Genomic DNA, 19,299 nt, shown 5'->3' on the forward strand with positions numbered 1-19,299 from the left:
TTTGTTTTGTTTTTTGTTTTTTTCTTTTAGATAAGGTCTCCCTCTACAGGCCAGGCTGACCTCAGAATCAATTTTCAGCCTCCCAAGTGCTAGGCTTAAGGTATGTGCAGCTATGCCCAGCTTGGACTTAGGATCTTACAACAGAGCAAGCACAGCTGGAATGAGAGTTTGTGAAGAAAATATTTAGAATAAGAAAGATCCATTAAAAGGCTATAACAGGGAACTGGTCCTCCCTGGAGAGGAGACTGAAGGGGAAGCAGAGTTTATGAGATGACAGAACTTGAAGTTGAAGACAGAGTTGAAGAAGACATGAAACTAGAGGTGCAAGAACTTCAACAAACCAGATGTAGGACCTGACTGTAGTCCCTGCTGCACAGGAAGCTAGAATAGGTTGATGACTTGAGCCCAAGAAGTCTCAGCCAGCCTTGTTAACATAGCAGAAACAAAACAAATCAGTTCTTAGGAGGACAAATAAGACAATTTAGGCTTACAGTGCAACTTGGTAGCAAAATGTATAATTGGCACCTGGGGGCCTTGTCCCCAGCACAAAACAAAACAAAAAACAAAATCATGATCACATAAAACAAAAGTTTCAAAAAGCATAAAAGAGCCAAAGGAATTACTGAAAAAAAACAACAGCTTACTCTGCCTGTCCTTAAATTGCAGGTAGACTTCAACATTGATGCAGACCTAGCGTTTTCTATTTTGAAAGGGATTTAACCACAATCAATCATTTAATAGCTCAGCTCTTTGGGTTGTATAGGTTTCTTTTTTTCATTATGCTTTGCTAGTTTTTAAGTATGAGTCATTTATTGTTGGTCAAGTAACCTCAGAATTTAACAGCTTAGCTTAGTACAGTGGTGTACACCTGTAATTCCAGTACTTGTGAGGTCAAGGCACACACACACACACAGTGGGGGTTGGGGGGGGGGTACAGACAGAGACAGACAGAGACAGAGACAAACAGAGACAGACTTGAGCCCAGAAATTTTAGACCATGCTGACAGCAGTGATACCCTCTCAATGATAACAAAACAAACAACACTTGGAACAATAAACATGACCTATCTGAGTCAGGAGTTCACAAGCAGTTGACTAGATAGTTCTGGCTTGAGATAAAAGTGGTTCCAAATACTGGGCGGTTCTTGAGTCAGATGAAAGACAGGCTGGAGGAGCCTCTTCCAAGGTAGGTCATTCATACCTTTTAGCAAGAGGCCTAATTCCTTCTTCTTTTTTTCTGAATCAGGAAGGCTTAGTTTATCACACATGGTTGGTTGGAGGCTTGCATTTACATAGACAGACATAGGATTCTGCCACCTAAGTATGGGAACTTTAGTTCAGATTGCCCAGGCACCCTTGTAAAAGCTGGTGTGGTTTCATGCATCTTTAATCCCAGCACTGGGAGCATAGACTAGTGAGTCCTTGGAGCTCAATGGCCAGCCAGCTTAGTGGAATCGCTGAGCATTCAGTGAGAGACCATGTCTCAAATCATAAGATGCAGCCGGGCGTGGTGGCACACGCCTTTAATCCCAGCACTCGGGAGGCAGAGGCAGGTGGATTTCTGAGTTCGAGGCCAGCCTAGTCTACAAAGTGAGTTCCAGGACAGCCAGGGCTACACAGAGAAACCCTGTCTCGAAACCCCACCCCTAACCCACCCCCACCCCACCCCCAAAAAATCCTTGTTCTGTATGTGAATGGAAAAGTTGTGTTTGTCTTTCTGAGATTTGCTTATTTCTTTTGACATAGTGATTTCCAGTTTTGTCCATTTTCCTATAGAGGAAGATATTTGATGACACCCTGTTGTTGCCCCGTGTCATGGAGATTCAGCAGCTTTGGATCCGCAGGAACAGTCCTATCACATGCTCCAGCAGTTCATAAATGTGGTAGATACTGGGGTGAGTCATCTCAAAACCCTAGATCTGGGCTTGGTGGTAGCTGGGTTGGCCCACCCACCACCAGGGGGAGCCCTTCTGCACCGCCCCAGCTAGATCTCTCAATGCAGCAACTGTCAAAGGTCAGAGCCAGCTCTCCTGCTCTCATACTACTCTCATACTCTGGGCTGGCTCACCCAAGCCCCTGTCTCCAGGGTCAGCTCTACTGTACTGGCCAGGCAAGGTACAGGGCCCGCTCTCCCAAGTGCTGCAGCTGCTTAAAGGCAGGGCCAGTTCTCAAGCCTCACGCCCTTAGGCCACGCCCATACCACCAGGGCCAGCTCTACTGTGCTGCCCACGCTAGGTGCATGGCCTTCTCTTCAAAATGCTGCAGCCAGCAAGGGGGTGGATTAGTGCTGTGAGGTGCCTCCCCAGGAGCAGCTGCAGCACCTCCTCTCCAGCCTCAGCCAGTGGCCACCTTGAAGAACCACTGCAGGAACTGCCATGGTGGCTGCACCACCTCTCTAGCTTCCCAGAGTGACTTCATGGGAATGGTGCCTCAGGCAAAGTTGCCTGCTGCCCTGGCAGTCTTTCTGTTCTCACCCATGGGCTCGATGTAGGAAAGGGGGGGGGGGGGGGGGGGAGACGGACACAAAACACCACCATCAACAAAAATAACACCAGTCTCTGTGCAGGAAAACTCACCAAGCCCGAGCTCCTCGAGCTGAAGACTTGAAATCCCACCGATCCCTACGCTGGAAATCTTTGCCCTGGAAAACTTTGCCCCCTGAGAATTTCTATGCCTACTGCTTGATTCGCAGCTGCTTCTCCCTGGAGCAGAGGCAGACTCTCTCCAGGACTTTTCCCTCCCAATAAATGTATGTGAGGTTTGCTGTGCTGTGTGACGTTGTAGAGCTGCAACACCTTCCCTGGAGCAAAGCTGAGCAGAAGTCTTACACTTTTGCTGGGGAAACCCTTCCTTCCCCAGGGGAGCAGAGCTGCCACGCTTCCTTCCGTAAGGGATGCGGTTCTCAGCAGCGCTGCGCAGTTTTCAGTTGGTTATCTCCAAAGCCACCTCTCTTCATAGTGGGAAACGGGAGAGAAAGAGCAGCAGAAAGTTGTGGCAAACTGTGGCAAAACTGAGTTGTGCAGAGGCTTTTTAATTCCATGGAAACCACTCGCTAAAGTTCTTGATATTCTTCCCTGCACCAGTGGAGCCTTGTTCAGAAGGTCCCTGCCTCTGCCTGTATCTTGACCTGTTCCTCCTCCCTCCCCACAACCTTGTTAGCTTCAAAGTTTCAAGCTTTACTCAAGATCTTTGATCCATTTTGACTTGACTTTTATACCGGGTGAGAAATAAAGACGTAGTTCCCTGTGTCTACAGTCGGACTCCAGTGTCTACAGGCAGACTCCAGTTTCCTCACTAGCTGTTTTGAAGAGACTATTTCTTCTCCAATATGTTTGCTGGCTTTGTTGTTGTCTGTTTTTGGTTTGGGGGCATCTTTTTTTAAAAGAGAAAAGATAACTACAGCTGTGTGGGCTTATTTGTTTGTTTGTTTGTTTGTTTGTTTGTTTTACACAAGGCATGTAGCCCTGGCTCCTGGAACTCTCAATATAGACCAGGTTATCCTTAAACTTACACAGGTATGCCTTGCCTCTGCCCCCATTAATGCAGGAATTATAGATGTGTGCCACCACACTCAGGCTCTATTTCTATTCCTTTGTTGCTATTTCCACTGCAGAGACTGGGCCCTTCCCCCAGCCTTGAGGGGGCTAGTTCAGACCTTGTTTGCCACAGTCTGCTAGCTCACCTAGAGTGGAGTCTTCCGACCTAGGTGAAGTTTATTGTCCTGTCACATCTGCAGCTTCCTGCAAGAAGCCACTACCTGCTGAGCAGCTGAGCTTGTCTTTCTGACAAGATACTGACAAACTGACAGCAACGATAAGATACTGGCAGAGCAGCCGGGCGTGGTGGCGCACGCCTTTAATCCCAGCACTTGGGAGGCAGAGGCAGGCGGATTTCTGAGTTCGAGGCCAGCCTGGTCTACAGAGTGAGTTCCAGGACAGCCAGCGTTACACAGAGAAACCCTGTCTCAAAAAAAAAAAAAAAAAAAAAAAAGAAAAAAAAAAGATACTGGCAGAGTATCTCCCCTCTTTATATTCAGACCTTAGAATTAAAACATTGAGCCTTGATCAGAGAACTTTTGTCTTGGCTTGTTATTTCTCTTGCTGTCCTTCCCATCCATCCCCAGCTTTCCTTTCAGGAACCCAGAAACCCATGGCGGCTGGCAGCTACAGGTGGCACCCGAATGAGGGACCTGAATATAGAAAGACCAACTGAGGGACACTGTCTTAGTGGAGCACAGAAAATGGAAAAAGATGGTATCCTGCATGGTGGTAAGCAACATACAGCATTAATTGTTTGCGCTATAAATTTCATTTTTTGAAGGCTGTTGATTGCAAGAGTGCAAAAAGGATACAGGCTAGACTAAGTCAGCTTCGGCCCAACGCTGATATCAGCTAGGGGTTGACAGTGGAAAATGGGACTGGAAAATTCTAAACAGGCAGTAAGTACTGCATCAGGTGGGAGGAGTAAGACATAAGATAAATAAAATAAAATAAAATAAAATGAGCAAAAAACAAAAACAAGCAGGGCAGTGGTGATGCATGCCTTTGATCCCAGCACTTAGGAGGTAAAGGCAGGCTGATTTCTGAGTTCCAGGCCAGTCTGGTCTACAGAGTGAGTTCCAGGACAGCCAGGGCTATACAGAGAAACCCTGTCTCAAAAAATAAAACAAAACAAAAAACAACAACAAGAACAAAAAAGGGAGATGCTAGATATACAAGTGACATGAGAGAGAGAGATCAAGAGAGAAGGAAAATTGATTTCAAGAGTTCTCCTAAGGACAGAAGGAAATCAGGAGATGTCCTTAGTTCTGGTTACATCAGGTCCCCTACCCTCTCAGTATTATCTGTCCTTGGTGCACCAATCTGTCCATGTGTCAATTTGTGTCTGTTTTTGTTTTGCTGTCTGAATGACTATTGTTCTATGTTTCATGTTGAAAAGAAAAAATGGTTAAAACTTTATCTCTTGATTCCGCTGTCTCAGTCTGCACTGTGGAGGCTGATTTAAGTTGCCCCTCACCCTTAGCCAGGAGTCAAGCACAGCAGAAGAGGCCCTGCTGAAAAGCTGCTTTTAAGAGGGGTCAGCAGCTTCTTATGTTCTAAGGCAAATAAGCTGATAGCTGTTTTTTCCTAGAAAAATCTCTGCAATTGTGATTATTGGGTTCAGCAAGTGACAAAGTGCTTTTCTCTTGAAATTATACCTAGAAAAGTAAAAACTCTTTGTTTAGGGCTGGAGAGATGGCTCAGTGGTTAAGAGCACCAACTGCTCTTCCAGAGGTTCTGAGTTCAATTCCCATGTGGTTACATGGGTGCCTCACAACCATCTGTAATGGGATCTAAAGTCCTCTTCTGGAGTGTCTAAAGACAGCTACAGTGTACTTACACATAATAAATAATCTTTTTTAAAAATTCTTTGTTTGATCTAAATTTACAACCACTTCATTTGGTTTCTGACTGGTCTTAAAGGGGTGAATATGCTCTGCATGTCTTGGTCATAGAGTATTGTTAGCTTATAAGTTATTGGGTATGATTAAAAAGGTGTAACATTGGGAACAAGAAAGTTAGCTTTAAAATGGTTACTCGGGGTTGGAATCATTTTAAACAACAACACGTGGCATGAACCAGACCAGGAAACCAGGCCTCTAAAGATACTTCTAAATTGGGATAATATTTTATGTAATTCTTATCCTAGAAACTAGACTTAAAATGGATAAAATTTAAAACAATGTCTCTTTAATGAAGCATTAAAAGATGTACTGTCATGCATTCATATGTAAGAATTGGGAGCCAAACGTTATAAGGTAAAAGTGATGCTTTTTATATTGATTTTAAAGAGGATGGACTGTTTAAAATTGGGTTTTGCTTTCTAAAAGTTACGGTTATGCTGTAATATTGCAAAAGAAACTTAAAATTTATGGTTAAATTGCCAGTGTTCCATTGGCTGCAGTTTGTAGTTTGATCACAAGCTCAGGATTCTTAACTCACCCATATTTTGTAATTAGGATTATAAAAGTAATAAAAATTAAAAACCAGCTGAGGCCAGTATGGGCCCGCTGCCCGCTTTACACTAACTTTCTTGGATACCGTGGTTGAAGTAAAATTTAATCCCCGCAAGGTTGGAAAGGAGATCTCAGTGAGAATGTATTTGGTATCAGACAGGCTCCTGATGAACTGTTTCAAGGAGTTTGTGGATGTGCTACTCAAACAGCTAGTAGAATTTCGGAGATTCTCAAGCAGGGGTTCCTCCTTTTTCACACAGTTGTCTTATGAGAACACTGATGTAGCTCACTGCGGCCATCCAAAGCAAAGACAGACTTACCGGATATAGTTGTCCTTGTACAGAAATTGGACCCTCATACAATCAGAGTCTAGCTATGGTTGCTGCCTTGCAGGGAACTACAGTACAAGTAATGCTCTCACAGTGCCAAGGTTATAAGGAATGCTCTAAGTATAAATCATCTTAGGAAAGACTGTCCAAAAATTAAATGCATAGACAGACATTAGGATTGTTCCCCTGGAATCTTTCCTCACTGCAGGAGGGGAAATCTTTGGGCCAGGACTCAGGCAGTAGGCTCAGATTAAGAAATATTTACATTTGAGTTAATGCAAAGCTCAGAGCAGCCTAAGCAAGGCTTATGTGGCATTTCTCTTCTTTTGCAAACCCTGCTTAGGGAAGTTTTGGGGGCCTTGCCTCTCTTTGCCTCTGGGGAATTATTTTTAAGCCAAAACAGCATTATTACAGACCTATCCAGGTGCTGTTCAAAATAAAGTTTAAACTTAAGATTTAAGAAAGGTCAATGTAGCCTGGTGTGGTGGCACACACCTTAAATCCCAGCACTTGGGAGGCAGAGGCAGGCGAATTTCTGAGTTCGAGGCCAGCCTGGTCTACAGAGTGAGTTTCAGGACAGCCAGGGCTATACAGAGAAACCCTGTCTCGGGAAACAAACAAACAAACAAACAAAAACAAAAAACAAAAAAAAAATCAAACAAAAAAAGAAAAGAAAGGTCAATGAGGCTGTAAAACTTGTAGAGACATTACAATCTGAACTGCCTACGCATATAGAATTATTATGGATTTGGAAGGTTGTTTTTTCCTTTGCATCCTAATAATTGTAAAGGGATGCTTCTAGTGAGTTTATACATTGAAAGGTTTTGCCTCTAGTAATGGCTAATAGCCTTAATATACATAAAATGTCTCTGCCTCAATACAAGAAGCTAGGACTTTGAATTTTTCAGTGTATATTGTTTATTATATGGAGAGTATTTTATTAGCTTATTCCTCTGAAGGGAAATTTACTACAAACCTTTGCTCTTATACAGTGATCTTTAAAGTTTTGGGGAGCAATTATTGCTCCAGAAAAGATTCAGAGGCAGTATATTTTTCAATATTTGGGGCCTCAGTTATATCCTAGAAAAGTTGTAGCAAAGAAAATTCAAGAAAGAAAAGATGATTTATTTACTTCAATTTATTTTCAAAAGCTCCCAGGAGAAGTTAATTGGCTAAGACCTTGCCTTAAGCTCACCACAGGAGGACTTAAGCCTTTGTTGGATGTTGTCAAGGGGGATGCAAATTAACTGGTGAGAGACAAATAGCTTTGCAGAAAGTAGAGGAAGCTTCTGTAATCAATTGTTAGCTGTTTATTTTAGTTATTGTTACTCAATGTGCCCATTGCAATTCTTTGGCAAAAGAGAGCATTAATGTTGATTCATCCTTCTTCATCTCCAAGTTTTAACATCCTGTTATGAAGCTGCTGTGATGTTAATAAAGAATTGTAGGATAGAATCATGAAAGTATTTTGAAAAGAATGTCTTAAGAACCTGATGAGACACCTATTCCTTGTTTCAAACAGCAAGTAAATGGGCTATTAAAGAATACTGATATTTGGCATATTGCATAACAAATATTTTAGGCAAAATTGATAGTCATTATCCAAAAGACCAGACAAGTTGTTAAAATTTGCTTGTTTTCATGCTTTTGTATTTCCTGTAAATTTATGCATGCACCCCCCCCAAAGAATACATGTACTGTATTTATAAACAGCCTTTCTGTGGGAGAGACATATATGTAATTGGATCACATATTTATTCTTTTGAGTTTCCTCCTGCTTCAGCACAGATAATTGAATTGTGTGCTGTAGCCACTGTTTTGAAATGTTGAGAAATCAAGCTTTAATTTGAATGCTGATAGCCAATATATATGTGTGTGTGTGTGTGTGTGTGTGTGTGTGTGTGTGTGTGTGTGTGTATTTCAGGGCTTACAATTGCTTGAAATTGTTCTGTTTTTAGATACTGCGAATTCTCAAAATTTGCAATTGTTTATGCATATACAACTCACGTTAAGAGACAGAACTGTTCCTTTAAGGGACTGTCCTTTGACATTTAAGAACTCATCTTGGACTGCCTGGACAAGACCCCTTAAGGCAATGCCACAGCAGATTTGTATCCTAGGCAGATTATAGGCTTTACACAGGAACAATTGGCCATATAATCTCATTCTTTACATCACCAAAATAGTAAAGGCTTGAGATAATAATTTGGTATTTTTAGAAAATGTGCATGTCAAATTGTAAAGACTTGTTCTCAATGTCCTCAATTTCTACCTGTTCCACATAATGGTGTTAAATCTCGAGGACTTATGTGGGGCCACGAAAGGCAGCCTGTTTTGGTTGAATGAGGCTTGCCCCAGTGACCCAGTATAGACCCAGTAGGAAACTCTACAAGGGACAGAACAGTGAGCCATGTTCCCAGAGATAGGTGCCTGATACCACAGAGCCCCCAACTCCATAATTCTGTGACTATCAGTCACGCAGACAATGTCCCAAGCTTCTGGCATTCTGGCTAGACTCCACCCCCACAGTTACCTGACTATAGCCTGGTATGCTCCTCCCCACAGTTACCTGACAACAGCCCATTATAAAAGGGGCTGCTTGGCTCCTCCTCACTCTCTTTAAGCTCTCACCTTTCTTACTCTCATCTCTAGCCCTTCTTCTCTCTTTCCCTTCCTCCCTCTTTCCATGTGGCCATGGCCAGCATTTCTCTCTCTCTTTCTACCTTCTCTCTTTCTCCCTGCTTTTCTACAATAAAGCTCTAAAACCATAGACTGTCTCTGCTCATCAAGGCCTGCCGTACTTGAATGATGGGATAGGCTTTCCCCTAAAGAGTCACGTCTAACCTTCCACCAGAAGGCCTTCCTGCACTCCAGCCAAGGACGGGACCAAGGACTCTCTCCCACGTGGGAACCACACAGCGCCTCCCTCTCCCCCTGCCCTCTCCTCCCTTCGGCCCTGGGGATAAACTGAACAGTCCCTCAGGGCCCTCATTTTCTTCTCAGCTCTTCCACGGTGTCCAGCTGCGTCTGGGATGCTCGAGACTGAGAACCTGTTATCTCTGGCCTTCGTGAGGCCCAGAGACCTTGGGCTGTCCCTTTGTTCACCCCCGCGGGCTGGGTCCGTAGCTTCCCCCAGCCCGACACCCATCTGGGGCCATGTGGAAAGCATTCCACAGTCCTCCCACGTCCACCTGCCCAGAGCACCAGAACTCTGGCAGGACACGGGTTTTCTCCCACTCCCTTTATTCCCCCATGCCCGCTGTCCAACAGACTTATACTTGATCAATTACTGCAAATGGATACTCATATTTCTGATTTTAGAAAAATAAAATACACACATGTGATTATTGATACCTTTTCAGGCTTTCTAGTTGCAATTGCCTTAACAGAAGAAACAACTAAAAATGTAATTGGTCCTTGCCCGCATTATTTTTCTATGCTTGGTGTTCCAAATCAGATTAGAACAGATAATGGAACAACTTTTGTCAACAATTAAATATAATTCTCAAGGGCAAGGTATTGAGGAACTTTTAAACAATATCTTTTTGAAGAAACAAAAAAGAGGGAATTATATCCCCCTCCCCCAAAGTCACCAAAAGCAAACTGATGCTAAAGGTCAGTGTGCAGGGACTGCCGCTGGCATCCACTCACTTCCAGTTCATAGGCCATGGTTAAATGATGGGAACCCCTAACTAATACGTGGAATGGTCCAGATCCTGTTTTAATATGGGGGAGAGATTCTGTTTGTGCTTTTTTCACGAAAAGAAGATGGAGTCCAACAGCTGCCTTAAAGATTAGTTCATCAAGTGGACACACAGGTCCTGAGTCTTCTAGTAAGTGTGATTCCAGTTATGAAGCCAGCTAAAAATCTTTACCAGCTCGCTGAACTAATTTGGAGCATAGCCAGCCACCATAATTCCCAGGCTGGACCATGGAATATAAGTAAATCTTATGCCCCAGTCCAGCTAATTTTTAACAAATAAAAAGGGAGGAATTGTGTCCTTCCCCCAGCCTTGAGCGGACTAGTTCAGACCTCATTTGCCACAGTCTGCTAGCTCACCTAGAGTGGAGTCTTCCGACCTAGGTGAAGTTTATTGTTCTGCCACATCTGCAGCTTCCTGCAAGAAGCCACTATCTGCTGAGCAGCTGAGCTTGTCTTCCTGACAAGATACTGATAAATCAACAACAACGATGAGATCCTGGCAGAGTGGGGGGATGGGTTTCCCCCCTTTATATTCAGACCTTAGAATTAAAACATTGAGCCTTGATCAGAGAACGTTGTCTTGGCTCGTTATTTCTCTCACTGTCCTTCCCATCCATCCCCAGCTTTCCTTTCAGGAACCCAGTGACCCGTGGCCGCTGGTGGCTACAGAGACTATTGTATAAGTTGGAATCAGGTGACATGATACTTCCAGCATTGTTCTCTTTGGTCAAGATTTCTTTAAACTATTTGCAGGTTCTGGGGTGTGTGTGTGTGTGTGTGTGTGTGTGTGTGTGTGTGTTTCTGCATGACTTTGTTTCTATTTCTGTGGAGAATGTCATTATAATTTCATAACGATATGATTGAGTCTACCCTGGCTTCTGTGATGTAATCATTTTTCACAACATTCACTCAGCCTCTCTATGAGCCCAGCATGTCGTGTGTGTGTGTGTGTGTGTGTGTGTGTGTGTGTGTGTGTGTGTGTGTGTATGTGTGTTTGAATAGAACTTTTTCCTGATTTCTTTTTCAGTATGTTATTAGTATATTTAAAAACCTACTGATTTTGTATCTGATAATATTCCTAAAGTGTTTATTAGATTTAAATTTTTTTCAAGAGGAATTTTTAGGATTATTTTTAAAATGTAAAAGCCTAGCACCTGAAAATAAGGAAGATTTGACATCTCCATTTTATATTTGTATTGATTTTCTTTCTTCTACTGCCCTGGCTAAGAATTCAGGCATGATACTGAGGAGAAGAAGAGGGAGGGGAAACTGTGGTCTGAATGCAAAATAAAATTAAAATTAAAAACAAAACAAAGCAAAATAAAAACCCAGATCCCATACTTCCAACACACAGGGGCACAGAATATACATTAGCATTCCGGAAGCCACGAAACGAAGTATAGCAAGCAAATACTGGACCAAAACAAGACCCAAAACCAGCAAAGCAAACTCCAAATTCTGCATCTCTAAGTCTGATGTCAACGTGGTCTTTAGCTCTATAGCATCGTTCACTACAACACAGCACACCTCTCTATCTTAGGCTGGTTCTACTCCATGTTAGCAGCTTTCCCCAGCCAGGTATCCCTTGAATCTCGCATCTCCAATGCCTCCCCATCTCCAACATAATGCAGGCTTCCCCTTCACAGCTTCACACAATTGTCTCTCTGAGCCTCTTCGAAGGGCTATCCATGACACAAGCATGGCTTCAGCAGCTTTCCATAGCTACAGGGAGATCCCACAATGCCTTTCTTGGATCCTTGGCTTTGAAGCCAGAACGGCAGGTGTCAGAACTGCCAAGCCCTGCTGTGTACTGGGGCTAGAATTTAGCCTCCTCTTTGAAATATATATTGCCATCAGCTTCTGTTTTGATGGTTTCCTTCACTGCTTAAACTTGCCTTTAATTCCTTTTCACAACTTGGAAGCTTAGCTGGGTGGGGTCCTGCCCTGAGATCAACACACACACACACACACACACACACACACACACACACACACACTTCATCTTTATTCCACTTAGCTTCAGGTTTTAGTCTTTAACTTTAATCATTTCATGTCCTTGACTGGACCTGGCTCCATTTTTCTGTTGCTTTTTTCCCCCTCAATCCACATTTTTTTCCTTTATCAGCTTGCTTCTTTTCATTATAGATCTACATAAGAATGATCAACAATAACCAATCAATACAATCAGTACTAGGTTGTCTTGAAATCTCTGCCAGTTCCATTAATCCAAAAGTCTTCAATTTAGCTTCAAGCAAAATTTTAAGATGGGGCAAAAAGCAGCCACATTCTTTGACAAAATATCACAAGAAAGGTGTTTAGGCCACTTAATTAATATTTTCCCCACCTGAAACTTGTTGAATTGGGCCCTCACAGTTCAAATTGTCATCAGCACTATCTTTTATGTCCCTACTAGAATGGCCCATTAAGCCCCACTTAAAGCATCCAACTGCATTCCCAGTACAAGGTCCCAAAGTTTTCATATTCCTCCAACAGAGAGTATGGTCAAGCCTGTCACAGCAATACCCCCACTTCTGGTACCAATTTCTGTCTTAGTCGCCATTCTATTGTTGTGAAGAGACACCATGACCAAGATAGCTTTTACAAAAAAAAAAAAAAAAGTATTTAGTTGGGGTTTGCTTACAGTTTCAGAGATGGAGTCCATTATCATCATGGTGGAACATGGCTGAATGCAGGCAGCTATTGGAGCAGTAGCTAAGAGTTTTATATCATGATTCTTAGGCAGAAGATTCTGGGCTTGGCATGGGCTTTTGAAACTTTAAAATCCACTCCTGGTGACACACTTCCTCCAAGAAAATCAAACCACCATACTCAGAATGTTTTTCTGAAGAACTTGGAGAGAATATCCTACAGATTTCTCCTAAGTCTGTTTGATTTTTGGTTAGAGTTGACTCTAAATTTTTCTTATTAATTCTGTATGTGTAGACAGGATCTGTTGATGAAAGATGTATTGAAGGAAGTATTACTGTATCTGGATCTATTTTTCCTTTATATCAATACATTTTATAAACTGAGTGCAAGAATGTTTAGTACACGTATATTTAAAACTGTTATATCATCTGAATGGATCGTTCAGGTTCACAGTAACAAAACTTGCATTAAGTTTGGCAATCCTTTTTGGTGATCAAGAACTTAGAGAGTAGTATAGCTATAGCTGGAGAGATGGCTCAGCGGTTAAGAGCATTAGCTGCTCTTCCAGAGATCCTGAGTTCAATTCTCAGCACCCCTATGGCAGATCACAACTGTTGTAACTCTAGTCCCAGGGGATCTGATGTCCTTCTTCTGGTCTCCCAGGGCATTACATGCAGGCAGGCAAAACACTCATAAATACAAAATAATAAAATAAAAAAGTTAACTTTAAATAAAACTAAGTAAACAAATAAAAGAACGTGGCATAGCTTATTCTGAGGCAGATACATAAAACTCATGAGATTGAACCATTTCTAAAATCTTTAAAGATGTCATACAGAAAGGAAGAGCTGACTTTAGAATCAATTCCCACAGTTCTCTGCAGTGGGCGAGGTAGCAAGTTAAATGAGAACTTTATCATGGAAGTCTGTGGACAGAAGCCATAGTTACTTACATTGGATTGTGTTGGTTGTAGAGAAGAGAGGCAAGGGTACACAAGATAGAGATAACTGGAGATAGGCGGGAACTCTATAATGAAGCACCCTTGCCTCTGATTGGTTAGCCACTGCATTCAGAATGTGACCTAATCAGAGGAGCTGCTACAGGATTTGAGTGGACATTTTTAAATGTACTAACGGGAGTCTGAGGATGTAATTCAGTGGTGGGACATGAATCTAGCAGCTATGAGGCCCTGGATCAATTGTAAACCATCTTTTGTTCTTTGGAGCCTCCATCCTGGTACTTGCTAAAGTCTCCACCTTCCTTTCCATTTCTGGCAACTTCCATTAAACTAAGAACATTCTGAAATGTTTCTCCCATCACATACAAGCTTGAAGGTCTTCATCTCTTTAGTTAGAGGGGCCAGGTTGGACTAATTTTTGTTTGTTTGTTTTTTGTTTCTTGTTTTTGTTTGTTTTTCGAGACAGGGTTTCTCTGTGTAGCCTTGGCTGTCCTGGAACTCACTCTATAGACCAGGCTGGCCTCGAACTCAGAAATCCACCTGCCTCTGCCTCCCAAGTGCTGGGACTAAAGGCGTGCACCACCACGCCCGGCTTGTTTGGACTCATTTTTAAGGACTCAATTGACTTTCTTAATATTTTTCTTTCGGGGTGTTGTAGAAGACCTCTCCTACAGTGCTGCAGGATTTTAGCAGTTTTTAACTTCCACACTAGATCACTGGCAACTGTTCCTCCCAGCCAAAGTAAGACACAATTAAAATTGCACGTCTTTGACCAATTGGTTGTGCTGGCGGTAAAGCCCAGGATTTTGCACAGGCTAGGCAAGTATCTACTATTCATCCACCACCCCCAGCTTAGTCTGTCTCTCTACTTTTTATCAAGACAAGATACAGCAGTTAACACACTAAATAAAAGTGTGTACTAATTACTGGCTTGACCTAAAACCACAGATCAAGAACATTTTCCTTGGATAAAAACAATTATTTTCACAGAGTTTACAGCTTTGCCGTGATATGGCAATCTTCCTGTATTTAATATTTTAGGGATTAGAGAGAAGGCTCAGCAGTTAAGAAGGTTTGATACTCTTGAAGATAGCCTGAGTCTGGTTCCTGGTATCCATCCTGGGTATCTCAACTGCCTATAACCTCAGCTCCCAGAGACCCAAATCCTTCTTCTAATTTCCAAGGGAAGCTGAACATGTGTGTGAATACACAGACACACCTACACATACATAGTAAACATTTAAAAATAAATATATTGATACCTAATTCAGTCACCTACTTCTTATGACAGATAGGTACTAATTAGTTTTCTTTTCCAAATATTATGTGTATTGTGCTACCTATCTAGTATCTCAAATATGCTTTCCTTTTTAAAGTCAGGGTTCCATGTAGCCTAGGTTAGCCTCCAACTCACTAGGTAGCTGGAAGTGATCTTGAACGTCTGGTCCCTCTGCCTGCATTTCTTGCCTGTATGCTGGGATTATAGGCTTGCATTCCTGTACCCAGATTTTTTAAATTTAAATTTAAGTTTTTAAATGTACATGTATGATTTCTTTTTGTGTGTGTCTGGTGCTCTCAGAGGCCATAGGAGGCATTAGAGACACTGGAACTGGAGTTTCAGGGAGTTGTGAACCACTACGTGGGTATTGGGAATCCAACCTGGGTTCTTTAGAAGACCTGTAACTACTGAGCCATCTCTCCAGCTCCTACACCTATTTTTTTTAAATATGCCTTTTAAGGCCATTTGTATTGCAAGTTATAATTATAGCTCTAGTGTACTTTTCCCAACACTATTTCTGTCCCGCCCACATATTCGGTATTTTTTACAGTATGTTAATTTTTATTGCCTTGTTGAAACTAGCTCTAGGGGATAGTTAGAGATTTCCCTTTAACGTCTCATATACACTGCTTCAAGGGATACCTGATAAGTGCAGTAAGGTAACTACAGGGAGCCACTGGAGTGGTTAGGACTCTGTTAATAGTGTTTGAGTAGACCTGGAGTTGAGAGCAATTTCCCCAATCAGTATGAGATAGGCCGAATTTCAGGACGTGGGGGAACAAGTCCTTCATGTATCTAAGAAGATAAGAGGACTCCGAGTCACGTAGTAAGGAACTGAGAGAACTCCCCTATCTGCTCTCATCCTGTGCACCCTCTTGGCTGCTCTAGCTCTGCTGTAGACAGTTTTAGATGTGCTCTGTGAAGGTTTATGGGATAACTTATTCTGAGCCAAGAGCTAAATCTATTCTTGTTTATGTTATGCAAAGTGATGTCTGTGTGATGATGGTTCATATGGAAACAAAATATTATCATGGAAGTTTCCTAACATGAACATTCTGGGAGACTCCAACTGTTTATGGAAAATGTTGCTTAGAATGAAAGTTAGTTTCTCTTTTATATTTAAGTGATAGATTTGCAGTTGTATATGTAAACAACTGGCAGAAAATATTTATGAAACAAATAGTGGTGCTATGCAGGATTTTATAATCAGTGCAAAATGAAAACCTTGCTTGTTCACCTCTTCCTTCTTTTATTTTTACTCTTAGTTTGAGACAGGGCTTCTCTTGTATCCCTGGCTGTTCTGAAACTGTCTGTAGACCAGTCTAGCCTTGAACTCAGAGATCTGTCTGCCTCTGCCTCTGCCTCTGCCTCTGCCTCTGCCTCTGCCTCTGCCTCTGCCTCTGCCTCTGCCTCTGCCTCTGCCTCTGCCTCTGCCTCTGCCTCTGCCTCTGCCTCTGCCTCTGCCTCTGCCTCTGCCTCTGCCTCTGCCTCTGCCTCTGCCTCTGCCTCTGCCTCTGCCTCTGCCTCTGCCTCTGCCTCAGTGCTGGGATTAAAGATATGGGCCAGCTTTTTTCACTTTTTTCTAACACTCCACACTCATAGTCTGGCATTGCTTAAATTTATATATATTTGTGTGTGTGTGGGAGGGGGGGTGTCCTGGAGCTTTAACATGCCATCAGGCCTGGAAGAGAACGAGGACCCCTGAAGGCTGAACCATCTTGATGTCCTTGAAGGCCGAGCCATCTTGATGGCCCTGTATACTGCATTTTGTTAAAATGCTAACGTCACATCAATTTACTCACCACATTTTTAAAAATAACATTTTATCCTCAATCCAATATGAACATGCACTGTGGGAGGGGCAGTGGTGCATACACATGAATTTGTAGGGCACACATGGACTCGTGCAAAAGTCAGAGCAGGGTGTGGGTGTTCTGCTCCACTGCGGTCTGCCTTACAGCCTTGAGACAGTCTCTCAGTGAGCTGAAAGTTTGCTGTTTGGGCTAGGCTTGCTGGCCAATGAGCCAGTGGGATCTGCCTGTCTTCCAAATCCAAGGCTAGCATTATAGAACTCTTCAAACTTGAGAGGGTTTTACATGAGTGCTACCGAGCCATCTCCCCAACTCCAAACATTTAAAACATGTTAAGACAGGATCTTACTTTGTAGTCCAGGCTGACCTGGAGCTCAAGATTCTCCTGCCTCAGTGTTGGGATTACTGGAGAATTTAATACGATGGTATATTCACAGAGAAAACTACTGACAGCTCCTTGGATGTTTAAATCCAGATAAAATTCTATTGCAGTGCCATTTACCAAATGCATCTTGGGTATATACCAAACAATAGCCAATGAATGCATGGAGGTATGTCAGAATGTCTTGCAAAAATTAATGTCCTTCAGTCTTTTTGCCTGCATGGGTATGTACGTGCACCATATGTTCGCTGGTACCTGGAGAGTTCAGAAATGGGCATCATATTTCCTGAAAATGGAGTTATGGATGATTGCGAACTACCATGTGGTTTCTAGGAACTGAACCCAGGTCCTCGGGAAGAGCAGGCAGTGCTCTTAACTGCTGAGCCCTCTTTCCAGCCCCTTCTGAGAATTTTAAATTTGACTGAAGAGGACTGATGTCCATGTGTGTACTGTATGATACCAAGTAGTGCACCATCACACTATTAGTCTAAATAAAAATACTTAGATGAGCGAGGCATAGAGGCTTGTTCATGCCTTTAATCCCAGCAGAGGCAGGCGGATCTCTGTCTGGTGAGATGCTGCCACAAACATTCAAAGAAGCAAACAAAACAAAAACAAAACACCTTTCTTCCCAAGGAGTTCTGGGTTATGAAAAGTTGACAGTTAAAAAGCAAACACCACACCATCTGACTTGTAAAGATATGTGTAATCAGAATGTTCACTCTGCATGTGGGGGCGGGTACACACGTGTAGGAATGTGTGTGCCTGTCCTGCACCTGTGTGGGCTGCACCTGTCAGGTGCTTTCCTTAATTGCTCACCACCCTTTTTCTGAAACAAGGCCTCCGTGGACCAGAGTCCCCAGTTGGCTAGGTTGTCTTTGCCTCTGCAGTGCTAGCATTGTGCCCATTTTTGTTGCTGTTTGTTTGTTTGTTTCTGTTTTGTTTTGTTGAGACAGCGTCTCTTTACATAGCCCTGCTGCCTGATGTAGACCAGGCTGGCCTCAAACTCACTGAGATCCATCTGCCCCACCAAACCCCCACCAATTGCTGGAATTAGAAGTGTTTGCCACTGCACATAGCTGTGCCTGGTTTTTAATACTAATGATCTGAACTCACATCATAATGCTTGTGCCACAAGCACTTTGCTACTTATTAAGCTGTCTCTCCAACCCCATAATAGTCACTTCCTTTTTTCCTTTTTTTTTTTTTTTTTTTGGACAGGGTTTCTCTGTGTAGTCCTGGCTGTCCTGGAACTCACTCTGTAGACCAGGCTGGCCTTGATCCCAGAGATCCACCTGCTTCTGCAACCTGGGTGCTGGGATTAAAGGCGTGCACCACCACTACCCCACTCGCTTTTCTTTTCTTTTCTTTTCTTTTTTTTTTTTTGTTTGTTTGTTATTTTTTGAGACAGGGTTTTTCTGTGTAGCCCTGGCTATCTGCCTGCCTCTGCCTCCCGAGTGCTTGGATTAAAGGCATGCGCCACCACTGCCCAGCTCACTTTTATTATTGGAAGGAGACCAGAGGAGTGTTTACCAAGACATGTCAGCTCCAGCAGACAGCCAAATACACCTCTTTGGACTGTATAACTTCTGCTTACAGTGTGCACTTTCAACTTTCATTGAGTAACTTGAGCTTTATATTTATATATATACATATATATATTTATATATGATATATTTATTTATATATTTATATATCTGTATGCAACAGTCTTATAAAATTATACCTATGACTTTAATCAGTAACAACCTTTTCAATCCCAGTATGTAAATGAAGTATATAAAAATGTCTTTCTTTACCTACCACCTACTCATGCTGATTAGGATACCACAATTAGCATATCTAGCATCTAATGGCAAGGCTATACTTAGTAATGTATTAATGAGATAAAAATAATTATGTTTAGGAACCAGGATTCCTTCGAAAGGTGACACTGTCTACTCTACGCCAAGCTCAGAATCATCGAGTCTCATCTCTGGTTGGTCCTTTATTCTATTAAGGCTTGGAATCCTGGCTGGTCTGTTTTCTGTCATTATTTGTTTTATGTGTTCATCTCGTGAGTCTGGAAAGTGTCAGATCCACTCACTTTTGCAGTGATCTCTTTGGGTTTTGTTTGGTGTGGCTTTTTTTTCCCTGCTGGAAAATGAACCTGAGGTCTCTTTGATAAGGCACTGGGTGAAAAACAACTACCCT

At 42.5% G+C, this 19,299-nt stretch overlaps 1 long non-coding RNA gene across 1 annotated transcript; it reads left to right on the plus strand.

The window, feature by feature from the left end:
* The first annotated feature begins 1,085 nt into the window (after positions 1-1,085).
* On the plus strand, positions 1,086-3,950 carry Gm39841. Its single transcript, XR_866401.3, has 3 exons — positions 1,086-1,186; positions 1,777-1,895; positions 2,567-3,950. It is a non-coding gene; the product is annotated as a predicted gene, 39841 (long non-coding RNA).
* Positions 3,951-19,299: the final 15,349 nt, after the last annotated feature.

This window comes from Mus musculus, chromosome 2 (assembly GCF_000001635.26).
Source record: "Mus musculus strain C57BL/6J chromosome 2, GRCm38.p6 C57BL/6J".
Classification (NCBI taxonomy): Eukaryota; Metazoa; Chordata; class Mammalia; order Rodentia; family Muridae; genus Mus; species Mus musculus.